Raw genomic sequence first — 13,387 nt, forward strand, 5'->3', positions numbered from 1 at the left:
CCTTAGATCACTATTCCTCACCTATTACTTGCACATTCTCTTTTCCTCCACTACATTAGTTTCCATGGGCATAGAGAATAACAAGCAACTCTCTACATATTTGAAGTTCATGTCCTTCCCCTGTCTCTTTTCCTTATGGAAAATATCTAATGATACAGTCTTGCCTGTAACGAGATTTTTTCAAATTCTGGATTACATTCATTCTTCTGCTTTTACATCTAGAACTGAACTCAGTCCACCTCTAATACCCCAATTTAATTAAAAATACTGCAGCTTTCCTGCATACCAAATATGTACAGCAAGAATTCAATCCCTCCCCCCCCCCCCCCCCCCCTTTTTTTTTTCCTTCCTTTGCATAATACGTTTAGATTTCATGGTGTTTAAAAGAAAAAGGAGAAATTCTGTGCAGTAGAACTCCAAATACAACTTCCTCTGATTTAAAAGTCAGGCTTGGGCACTCTAGGAGTGACGTCTTCCTGTGTTGTTGCTAGTTGGGATGCTTAACCTATTTCATACTTCTAAGCTTAAGAGGCAGCCAAAGGTACATCCACTACCTGGATGAAACTGTAGGATGAGCAGCTGTGAGCATTGCTCCATTTAATCCTCCCGACCTGAGGCTGTCAATATATCACTGCAGTTACACCTAGCTAAATAAAGCACCCTGCAGAAGCATAGTTTGTTTTTCCCAGACCAGAACTGGGTTCAAGTAGGTTTACAAAGCATAGAAAGTAAAGACTAACAGGTAGTTAAGGGAAATGTGGGTATATGCCTAACCTTTTTTTTTTTTTTTTTTCCCTGATTTTCTGTGTTTTGTGAATGAATGAATGAATGAATGAATGAACGAATGAATGAACGAATGCCTAAAATTTAATTTAAAAAATAATAATTTTTACCGGGTGTGCTAATCATGGGCTCTTTAACAGGGAAGATTTTGCTTTTGCTGGATATGACTGGGTCCATAATGCCAACACAGCTGAGAATACAGAGCTATGGGACTCCAAGGTTTCATCTTTTCTGATGGGTGAGGGAAAACAAGCCTGTCACTTAATGGATATCCTAACAGGATCTTAAGCACAGTTTGTCATGCAACCACACCAACATGTTTGGATTTTCTGTGCCAGACACTTAAAAGAAACCTGGGCTAGTTTGTATGTAGTCCATAAATATCAGATTCTGCAGGAAATGCATAAACATCTTTCGGAGATCTACTTGCCAGTGTGGTTTTGAATAATACAAATAACACAGGTTAAGCACCTCAGATGCAAAGACCTTCATGGTAGGGAGATAATGGTGTGATATGAGAGCAGACTCAGTGCTGATCCAGGGCCATATGCAGTGAGCAGCATCACTGGGTAGTCCACAGAAGCAGATTAGCTGGTAGAGGCAGCATGCTCTCCTCTTTGGATGGCACATACAACTGGGACTGTCTAATGCTAGAAACTGAGCCCTTCCATCCCCTCAGCAATCTTCCCTAGAGATTGTACACCTTATGTTTCCCACTGAGAACAGATTACCTCCTCAAGTCCCCTTGCTTCATGTAGTAGTAGAACTTTTCAGGGCATGTCAACATACAAATGCATCTTTAGGAAGAAAAAGAAGAGAGATAGAAAAAGTTATTATGCACACCTACCCGATCTTCAAACACTAACAGTTTTGGTTTTGCAGTTTTCTTTTCCCAGACAAATAAAAATTCAGTTTTTACAGTTGCTTCTGTGGGTGACAAATACAAAATTCAGTTTTTACAGTCGGTTCTGTGGGTGGAAGGATGCAAAAACATGAGTAAAGCTGGCTTTCTAACAAATGTTCTTGAGATTGAGTGTACTTTAACCTCTTTTAGGAGTTAAAAATTCTCCTAAATTTTACTTTGTTGTTGAGCAATTTGTGCTTTCTTCAGTACAAGATGAAGTGATGATAAAATCTAAAAGCAAAAGCAATGTACAGAAAAAATAGTCTTTAGAGCTGTTGCACAACCTCAGCCATCTTGAGGGATGCTGTTTTATTTGCCTTTTTAATATATTAAATCTTAAAGGGTTATTATTTCTAGTGACACTATAAACATGACAATTTCTCTGTACTGCAGTTTTATTAGTGGAAAATGTGAAGATAGTTTTGGCAATGGTTGAACAGCGTGTGACTGGACAGCCAGTACAGTGAAGTCTATGATACATGGGCAGCAGCTAAAACAGCAAAATGGCCACAGAAGCATCAATGATAAAAACTCTCTAAGCAAATAAATCTTCCAGGAATCAATTATCATTAAGTTCAGACATTTAAAAAATCAACAATTCAAGAAAAATGTCTGGATTTGATATTTTTTTAAAGGAAGTCTTATTGCTGCCCTGTTTAGAAATTAATTCTGTATTGAAAAACATGACTTTTGAAACCTGAAGAGAGAGGACATATTTTGATCACATTATGGACCATGCCAGAGTATATTGGAAGTAGAAAGGAGAATAATTTTCTGTTCATCTGTCTCGAGTTTAGAAGGAAAGAGTGTCTATTTTTGATCCTGTTGTTTTCTGTTTACAACTGGTAAGTTTTTGTAAAGTTGTACTGCGTAACAAAACTAGAAGAGATGTGAGAATGTGTGCTTGTACAGAGGCAATACTGGCTTATTTTTTAAGACAAATCCTGTGACTTAACTAACTTTACAACTTTACAAACTAACACAAATTGACAGAAGCTTCTAGACTAGACTCGACATCTCTCTCCTTCAGACCATGCTTTCCATGCCACAGCTCCAGTGTAAACACTTACATTTGCTGCATACCTGCCAACAAAAGTCCTGACAAGACTCGTGATGAGATGGGAAGAATAATTCAAAGGGAGACTTCAGTGTTTTGAAGGTGCTAGTATATTTACTGTTAGCTTCTCGATTAGAAAAAGGCGTATTTCAGTCAAATTGTGAAAATTAACTTACTTGCTTTCTCATTATAAAAGTTCTTTCTCCTCTATGATGTAAACCTGTCCTCTATTCCAGCCTTGTGAACAAAGGGAAATGGGAATTTTAAAATCTTTTATACTTGCACTAAATAGCAGATATGTGGAGTGAAGATGGAAGAGGAACTCAAGATCTAACAGGCTCACATGTAACTTAAAGAGCTAAAATTAAAGAGGCCTATTTAACATAAATTTTACAACAAAGTAATACAAAATTGTAGCAGAAGTTTTCAAGATTCTTTATGAGCATTCTTCTGTATTTATTCACTTAGCCACTAAAAGCTTTTTATATGGATTTATATGTAAGTTATTTTTTAAATAAAAGTTTCTATGGCAGATCCAAGTTGTCTGTTTTTATTTAAACCTCATCAGAGTGTTCCAAAAATAACTGTAATGTAAGTACTTATCAGAACTCCAACATAAGTCAACATCTATTTCAAGTACTACGTAATAGTGGACAGCTGGAAAGTCCTGTATTTAGTCTTATTATTGCTCTAACTTTTCTAAAATTTTTGATTTATGAAATTTGAGAATACACAGGCCAGCATCTACTCAATTTAGAGAGCCTCCTTTTCTTGGTTTTCTTAACAGGTTCATTCAACTATAACATCTCCTGTAGTATCAGTCTTAACAGGTCAGATCTTATCAGGCCAGAGATACTCTCGAAAATATAATCAACACAGTCCCAGTTCACCATCCTTCTTGAGGATGAGGAATAACTTCCTACTTTCACTCCCCCTGTGCAATATAACACTTCTTCTTTGTTTACACAGTGCTCAGAACTTAATGCCCTAAACTCAGCAGGAGCCTGGTAAGCAGCGTCAGCAATAAAGGCATGTCAAAAGGCTTTTTGCAAAGTCCATTATTAAGCTGCACTTGTGTTCCACCTTCCATGGAAATTTTGTATAGTCTTTTGGATATAAAGAAGAGCGGGAGGAGGGGAAATCAGCCCATATTTTTGTTCATTGTTTTATCTAATGCTGAGTTATTTTCGTTTAAGTACCTTGACATTTCACTGAATTATGCCTACAGTGTAGGAAACAGGGAAAGATGGAGAAAAACTGTGCAGAGAAGAAAACAATTGATGAGAGAGGGTGAACACAAAACAATTAATGAATATGAGGGGTTTTTTTCTATTAATCTGAGACCAATTTTTAGACTTGGATCAGATTGAAGAACTAATTTTGCTATGAACACATAGATACACAGACAGCATACAGTGAGATGATAGCTTCTTTCCTTGAAGTACACTCAGACTAAATAAAGTTGAGCTTGGTAACATTAGAACAGTACAAGGAAGATTATACTTTCCCTTGGAGAATTAAACAGATAAAAAAAAAAGCCCCCAGGATGCCTGAAGACACCCCAAGTCTACTAACTAAAAGCAAAACCTCCATTAATGTTTTCATTTCTACTTCTTGACCTAAGAGGAAAAGTTGGAGGAAAGGCTGGAGGCTAGAACATTACAGCTCTTTCAGGTTTAAAGCATCTAAAACAAGAATATACCATCTTTGGAAGTGCAGAAAAAATGATAGGTTTTCCCTGTGTTTCTTTTTTTAACTTGTTAATGAAAAGGTGCCCCAGTTTGAGACAAATTTTGGAGGAAACTGATTTTTCTCTCAGAATGAGATCACAGATTTGCACCACAGAGAATTATTGTTAGATTGTGAATAAGACCTCTCTTATTCACAAAAGCTAAGCAGCTTTTTCAGTTTTGGTCCATCCACACCTTACTTATAACACGACTTAACCTTGGTTTTAATGCAAAGCTAGAATATATTGCCTACTTTTATGAAAAGCCAAAAATAACATGGCACTCTCTATTTTTCTGTGCAAATATTGTTAAAGCTGGGGGAAGAAGGGAAATAAAACTGACCTGAGCAGAATGAAAAATTGTGCTGCAATTAAAAAGACTCTGCTGTGGTAGAGGGAGAAAATAAGAAAAGGAAAAATACAGCGGCATGTAAGAAATAAACAGCAATTAGTGAATGAGACGATTGCTGCTTAAAATTGGTATTTAAAACTTGGAAGAAGATCAAGCAACTTTCTTGTAGCATTCCTATATTAACATGTACAATGAAACTTCATATCAGCAAATTGCAGCATAAAGACGTCAATGTGTTCTGCTACCATAAAATAGCATGAAAACATCTTAGAGGGGGAAAAAAGAAAGGAATCTGGGGGAGAAAGGTTTCTGCAGTTATACAAAATTATTTATTTTGTCTCATATGTATTTGGTAATGAAGATTTAAAATTTAACAATGGCAAGGACTGTTAGTATTGCAGCTAATGTGCTAAGCAGAGTTACTTATATTACTTAGGTTTCTTCTTATTAATGTTAGAACTCTGTTATTACATAGAAAGAGACAGACAAATCCTGTAGAATAACAATATGTTTGCTTGAAAAGTGTATTTCTGGTATAACAAGAATGCTCCTCTAAGTGTACCTTTTGACTTTTAAAATGTTTAAAATGTTCTCTGTTTCAGAGGTAGAAGTTATATTAATATTAATCAAAAATCTTCCTAATATTTCTTTTGCTTAAAACAACAAAAGTTGGAAGAGTTCAGTTACTGTAATGCATAATAATACACCTGTCCCCAAAACGTCTTTCAAAAATGTTATTCTTTGAGCTGGCAAAGCCCCCACTCTCTCTGGAAATTGTTTCAAACCCCATCCTATGTGAAGGCCTACTTTAGCTGACATTTATGTGATTTCCTTCATGGACATTGTAGAGAGGTCACAGACCAAAATCCAAGTGTTTGTTTTTCATTCCTAATAGCAGAAAGATTTTAAACATGAAGCAATCACTCTCTTCTTCAAGAAAGGTAATTTATCTCTTGCCTCAGCACAGTCAGATCCTGGAGACTTGCCACTTCAATTCTCTGAGATTTTATAACCCACACTACAATATTCAAATAAAATTTTATTGTATTGTGAAAAGGGGAGGGAAGAAGAGAAACTGTGTTAGCACTGATTGAAGTTGAAACTTCAATCTGTGAAGGTCAGGGAATTCAAAATAGCTTCTTATATTATCTTTATCCAGCTTCACTGTGTGAACATGTAAAACTTTCTTTTCAGACAGCTGTGTGTTCATGGGACAAAATACCATTTTAAATAGTTTGAAAATAAACTAATTTCCAGGTGACCAGGATATCACTTAAAAAAAAAAAAAAAAAAAAAGTGTAAAATGTGATTGACTTTTCCTTATAGACCAGTATGGTAAAGCTGTGTGTTCATGTTGCTTGACAGGGGAAGTTGGTGGTGCCCAAAATAACTGACTCCAGAAAACAGATTTGTTACTAAAGATATTAACAGTACAATTTCCAGCAAAGCCCGTAGCAGCCAACAACATGAAATCCAGACAACTTATTTAAAATGCACCCTTTTCAATTGTCAGCCATCAATTTGAAAGGTAGCTAAACTGTCTATTAAGTCATCAAAGCAAATCAAATGCCTACTGTCTTAGCACTTCCAGTGTTTTCCCTAAAATTAAACTTTTGTACGTTGTTTAAAGACAACAGTAATCATGTCATTGCTTTTGGACATAATGTCCAAAGCTGAGCATGTTTTTAAAATTAATCCTATTATTCTGTCAGACATCTCTCTCCTTTCATCAGTTGAAAAAATAGCCTCCCGTAGAGAGTCAAATCTTTTATTTATCATTTCAGTGCTAGCTACAATTAACTTTGTTATTTTAAAGATCTTACTCTCTTACTGAACAGACCTGAAGAAAAAAATTCTTCAGTTAAAAGGACACCTACTGTCAGCATTGTTAGTCTTATGAAAATTGCCTCATGTTATGACCTTTCAATTTTTTTTTTTTTTCTTTTTGTTTTTTTCTTTGTGAATACAGTACGTAATCCATACACATACATGTGAGTGTCTGGATCACTGAATAATAAATATTAGACTTTATCTTCTGCTGTAAACAAATTGATTGTCTATAGCAACATGTCGCTTCTAGACTGATTAAGAAAAAAATAACTACAGGAATCTTTAACACAAGAACTTTAACACCAGCCAGCTGTCCAAGTTTAATCACCTTGGCTGCATTTGTTTAATAATGCAGTAGAGAGTTCCTCACACAACATTCTCTCAGAATGTAAGAAATACCTTCAACAGAGTTGAGTGAAAATTAGGCTGAATTCAAGGAATTAGGATAAATCCTGGGCAGAGAGGATTAAGGCAAGTGAAGGAGCATCTAAAGGGTAACTAAAGTGCAGTACAGTAGAGGGCACGCTGTTCATTCCCCGCAGTTGGGGCCAGAGAAATGGCAGATCCTCAGGCTGTGACAAATTTAAGGAAGAAATTTAATAGAAGTCCATAGACCCACTCCTAGCAATAAATGTTACTCGAGCTTCACCAAGGAGAAGCAGGGTTCAAATGTGGCCATTTAGTATATGCTCAAAATGCTCACCGCTCCTTTTTTTCTGGTGACTTGTGGATTTTATTAGCCAGTTCATCCTAACAGTAGGCTTCTTCTGTGAGTCAAAGAAACTGCTATCTCAGTGTCTAATTTCCAGGGGATTTAGAATTTCTGATTTTTTCCCTCCATACAGTACCTGATTTAACACATAAGGAAAGTTTAGGAAGATTTTACAATAGAGTATTTCCAATTGAAAAAAATTGGTCACAAATCTAACAAGGTAACGGAGGTGCAGATTCCATTATCCAAGCCTCTGAGACCTTCCCAGCTTCAAGGTTATTAATTTTTATGGTGATTACAGGAGTAGTTTTTTAGTTCCATGTTTGAACTGTTGGCAAGACACTTAAAAAGATATTGCTTAATGCCTTTAGTATAACAAAAATAGTTTTGGGGTTTTTTTTGCTTTTCGGGAATTTATTTTAAGATTTATTTGCTCTGTAAGGACTAAGGAGGTACCTTCATCTCTTTTCCATGCACTTCTCCACCAATAAAGAGTAACAGAACTGATTGTTACATGGTTAGAGAGCTATAAAACTATTATGACTGTGTAGATTGATGACTGTATTGGCTGGCCAGAGTTCTAGTTCTGATTCTTCCATCCAACACAAACAGAGAATAAACGCGTTTGGTTTCTGCTGTGGGGTTTTATGTTGGTGGTGGTGGTGGTTTTTTTGTTGGTTTTTTTCCGTGGGTTTTTTTTTTTTTTTTTTTTTGTGTGTGTGTGTGTGTGTGTGTGTGTGTGTGTGTGTGTGTGTGGTTGGTTTGTTTGTTTGTTTGTTTTTGGTTTCTTGGGGTTTGGTGTTTTTTGGTGTGTTTTGGTTTCTTGGTTTTTGGGGGTTTTTTGTGAGTGGTGGCAGGGGGGAAGAGGAAAGTGTTTGGTTTTGGTCTTTTTTTGTTTAATTTTGGATTTAGATGAATCATTACCTGGGTGGAGTGCCTCATGGTAACAGTATTATTATTTCATTTCCTTTTGGTTTGAAGCAAACAAAATTCTTCATTGATATCATATTCAATATTTTGCATTAGGTGTTTTCTTCATACCCAGCATGACATCAAGAAAATGAATGCTGTCCTTCAGTTGACACTGGCAATATTTAAATTTTTTGCTAGGACTGTGCAAAGTGTTCTTAAAATGTATTGGCACCATACTCCATCATGACTTCATATAGCTAGGATAATGTACGTTATTTTGCACTAAACACTGACATAATTCTAGTCAATGGGATTTTGCCTTGTAACAGTACTTAATTGGTGTAAAACTACACTGACTCCAACTGCTTAAATGATCTCACTAAGTGGCATTGAGGTTAATTTTAATCTTGATTCTGTACTTTTGTGGTTTATGGGGCTTTGCCCAGTTTTTAGAAAAGAATGAGCTAGGGGAGAGCAACAGCAGTCAATAAAATAAACTTTCTTAGTACTATAGTAATACTTCCTGGTACAGGTTTTAGCAAACTACAGTGAGTAAAAATCATCTGAAGAAATGCTCCACATACACTTTTCTGAGGCCACACCTGTAATTGACCATACACAAGATGGTCAATCAAAAACCATAAATCTGTTTCAGCACAGCAATTTAGCAAAATCAAACCCAACTGGGTCTCTGTCACTTTAGGCACCAGTTTAGAGTAGTCTCACTGTAATGAGACTATTTTAATGTTAACTATTTTTTCAAATGTGCCACTCTGCCAAAATGCACAGTGGCATGATGTTCCACCACACATCTCTATCCTGCATGTTTGGGTTGTTGTGTTTTTTCTTTTTTTTGTTGGTTTTTTTTTTTTTTTTCCTCAGCTCAGGATAATCCCTGAAGGAAAGAATTTCAAACTTTGACTCAGACTTACACTCTTCTTGATTTTTTGATATCCATTACTTTCGCCATTTCTGCTCTTGAATTGCTTTCAGGACACTTGACGGAATCGTGAATAATGCTGTGAATGTAAGTCCTATTTACACAAACAGGCTGCGCCTTTGCAACAGGAATTTTACAGCAGATGGATACCACTGTGCAGTATTGTGTACCTTCAGATGTCATAGTCATCTGGCTCATGGAAGAGGAGCAACAGGCTCCCTATGAATTGCACTGTATAGTTGCATTCCTGATTCCATCAGGACTCGTAGAGGGATGTATATGGATAACCTTTACAAGGTTTCAAGCCTTCATCTTTCAAAATCTTCACCTACAGGGCAAAATATTTTTTCATGTTGTCACAGGGCCTCATCAGTTATTAAGGAAGGTCCCCTAATATTAATGGGGAAACATCAACATTGCCAGGAACTGGGATTCATCTTCAACAGTGTCCAAAGAAAAATCTATTCTCTGGATAATCTAGATATTAATGTTACTGATAATTCACCCCTCACTAGGGAATATCTGATTTATTTTCAGTTCCCCAGCATATGGGGCTTTCTCTCTGTTCCACAGATAGCAAAAGATAAGAGTTTGGCTTAATTTTGCTTAGTTCAAAATTGGAAAATGCTTTTGGCCCACTTATGGTTAAATGCTGAATTTTTCCCAAGGATGGATGTGTGGAAAGGACCGTTTTATTCAGAAGGAAGGAAAGAAGGATTAAGTGATTGCTGTGGGAAGGTCCTATGGCCAATGCTTGAAAAGGACTCCTCACAGTGACAGCAGCAAAGCCCGAGGCCATGCTGCCCAGCCTTTTGCTGAAGAGTTCAGTTGGTGTCATTTTTCCACTAATTTTCTTTATTTTGACCCCTTCCTGACTATTTTTATCCAGTTTGATCCCTTGGTCCTAGCATAAGAAGCTACTTGCTTCTCAGTTGTCTCTTTACGGCTCTCTTAGAGCAAATATATTAATCCCCTAAAAAGATCTTTTCTTCTTCCTTTCCCTGTAGAGATGTCTGCTTCTCAATGGAGAAAAGGTACTCCCTTTATGCAAGCAGCAGCATGACAAAAACATCCCAGGAACTTGGGAGACCCCTCTCCATAATATCAGTGCCAACAACATAAACAATCCTTTTTCCCTTTCCCACCTCCCCCACAGATTTTGGGGAGCCATTCCCAGCTACTCTTCTACCTTAACCTTTTGTTTGACATCCCTTGAGAGGCTGAGCTATGTTTGGAATTATTTCCTTCTTCCTAAAGATACTGTGACAGCAGCTGGTCCTTCAGCCAGGAATGTGTTAGACTGGGGGCTTGGCAAAAACAAACAAACAAACAAACAAAAAACACTAAAAACCAGCAACCTAGCAACCCCAGTTTGAGGGTTGCTACTGCCCTTAAATCTGTTTTTACTTTTGAGGATGTTACCCAGAGACAAGACTTCCCTTAGATAGAGAAGGATCTTACTCAAAACAGAAAATGGATAAACTGGAAAGATGAACAAGGGTACTCTTGAGCATGATCTTTTCCTCGTCTTACTCTCAGCCATAGATGTATTCCAGCTGCTGGAAGAGTAAAGGGAAATACCAAATATCTGAACAAGCACAGGAGAGTTTTTCTTCCTTGGAGTCTGTGACCTTAGTTTTCAGTTCTTTTTTTATTATACCTACAAATAATTATCAAATACACTGTAAAATTAATAGCATTTTGCAATAGCTGTTTAAGGCCAAGCAGTTTTCAATGTCCTACAGTGTGTCTCAATTTTCTCTGTAATGTGATTTTGGCTGTTTATGTTGTGGAGCAGATCACCCTGAGTGCCACCATCAGCACACACAGGACAAACAGGGGATCAGGCGCAGCCAGCCTGAGTTCATGAACGGCAGCTGCTGCTTGATTGACCTGATCTCCTGTTATCACAGTGTGACCCACTTAGCGGATGAGTGGAAGGCTCTAGATGTTGTCTACCTTGACTTTAGAAAAGTCTCTGACACTGACTACCACAGCATTCTCCCAGAGGAACTGGCTGCTTGTGGTTTGGATGGGTGCAGCACTCACTGGGCAAAAACCCAGTAAAAACCCAAAAAGGGCCTGGTGAATGGAGTTACACCCAGCAGGCAGCTGGACTCAGAGCTGGGGCCAGTCATGTTTAATATCCTTATCAGGACCGAGTGGATCCTCAGTCAGACTTAAACAATTCTATTAAAATACCGTCTCAGTATTGCCAGACTTTTGTTTCCCTAGCACTGCTCGAGATGAGCCAGTACAGTGAGTAGAGGTGCTGAATCATGATATGGATGTGCATGCAAAGTGTGAAAAAGCCACTGGAGGAATTAACCATTTCCAAAAGTTATATGTTGCTCTAGTTTAGGCTGAAGTTTATGGTGTTTACGCAGTTCCCTGACTCTAGGGAAGTAACAGTACTGGGAAGGCCAGCCAAGGCCTGTAATTTAGTGCATACAATGCAAAGTTACAGCCAAGGATCATATCAATTGTGGTTTTGATGGATAACTAAACACTACATAAATACTTGTTTGACACAACCAAGATCCAGACTCCTCACAACTGTGGTACATTTATCATCATCAGTCCTCTTCTGTTCTCCTCATCCTTCAGTTCTTTTGTTGTCATTTCTGAGCCATTGACACAAGGACCCATATATGGAGGGGTTTTGTTCTGAATGCCTTGTATGTGTCTCCAATTTACTGACTCATCTCTAGGTGGGATTACACATTCTCCTTTCAGAACCTTAAGATATGTTCAAGCAGAATCAAAGGGGACATGGTTGCTTTAATGGATATGGAAACTCAACATTATTTATCAGCACTCCTGGCTTCCCAAGGATATTTATTTGCAAAGGCAATCTGGTCATGATGACTCCAAATCAGTGTCAGGAGAGAATACAGAGAGATATAAAGTGATGAGCGTGGGATGGAAGTGGAAGACTGCCAGGAGTGGAACTGCAAAGAATGTATTTACAAAAGCTTCAGTGCAAAGGAAAATGAGGGTTCTTCCTGGCCCGAGAGCAAATACTGAAGGGTGTGTTTCTGAGCAAAGGATATTATTCTGGGAAGCTGGTTCTGATGGGGGTCATCCAGTAACCAAAGCAAGGGTGTGAAGCAAAGGTTAATATGTTCACTATATCTGCTAACATGGGAGCACTGAGTAGGAGTCTGGTACATGTATTACTTGTGTCTTTCAAATTACTACAGCTGGTGATAAAATACAGCATGCAGTTCTAGTACCAGTATTTCAAGCAGCATGTTAAAAATCAGAGGGTCAGGGAAGAACTGGAAAACTATTGGGAGCTATGTATTTAATGAAATACTCAAAGACTTGTAGTTAGCTTAATGAGGAAAGGCTTCGTCTTATCAAAAGTAACTGGTCTGTTCCAATACAGTGAAAAGACACATGAAAAAGTTAACTCTTTCAGTGCTGAAAAAAGTAACAAGAGGGAATGCCTTGCAATTACACAAGTTAGACAAATGTAGCTCAGTCATTACTTCCCTGGAAGGGTTTAAAGCCAGGTTGATGGAGCACTGAGCAATCTGGTCTACTGAAAGGTGTCCCTAACCGCAGCAAGGATGTTGAAACTAGATGACATTTATAGTCCCTCCCAACTTAAACCATGATTCTATGACATTAATCTGTGGCATTTTTAAAGAGAAGGACAACCATTGGAAGAATTTAGTACAGGTAACATTAGACTTTCCAACACCAGCAATTTTTAAATGAAAATCAGATTTTTTTGTAGAAAATAATAAATGTCTAGTTTAGACAGCAACTTCTTTAGTAATGTTTTATGTACTATTATGTCAAAAGACAGCCTATACTTTTCTTCATTTAATCTAGGATACATAACATCTCCAAAGTAACAATTTTAAGGCAAATCACAAGCATACATAAAGAATGCCTGACTACAAACCCTGTGAGACATTTTCAGCATTTATTTGTTTTTCTCCAAAAACTCCTTGGCTGTGCAATAGCCGTGGTGCAACGTAGGTACCACCACAGTAGCAGAAAACTCAGCGCTGGATGCAAAATCCTCCTGCAAATCAAAGTGAACACTTGGGTGTTTAGTCCGTGCTGAGCTCCCTGCTGCTGCCTGCAGCTCAGGAACTGTGAACAGACGAGGTTGTAGCAGCAGCTCACACTGCACCCTCTCCACAGTGGTTCA

This window comes from Hirundo rustica, chromosome 1 (assembly GCF_015227805.2).
Source record: "Hirundo rustica isolate bHirRus1 chromosome 1, bHirRus1.pri.v3, whole genome shotgun sequence".
In the NCBI taxonomy this organism is placed as follows: domain Eukaryota; kingdom Metazoa; phylum Chordata; class Aves; order Passeriformes; family Hirundinidae; genus Hirundo; species Hirundo rustica.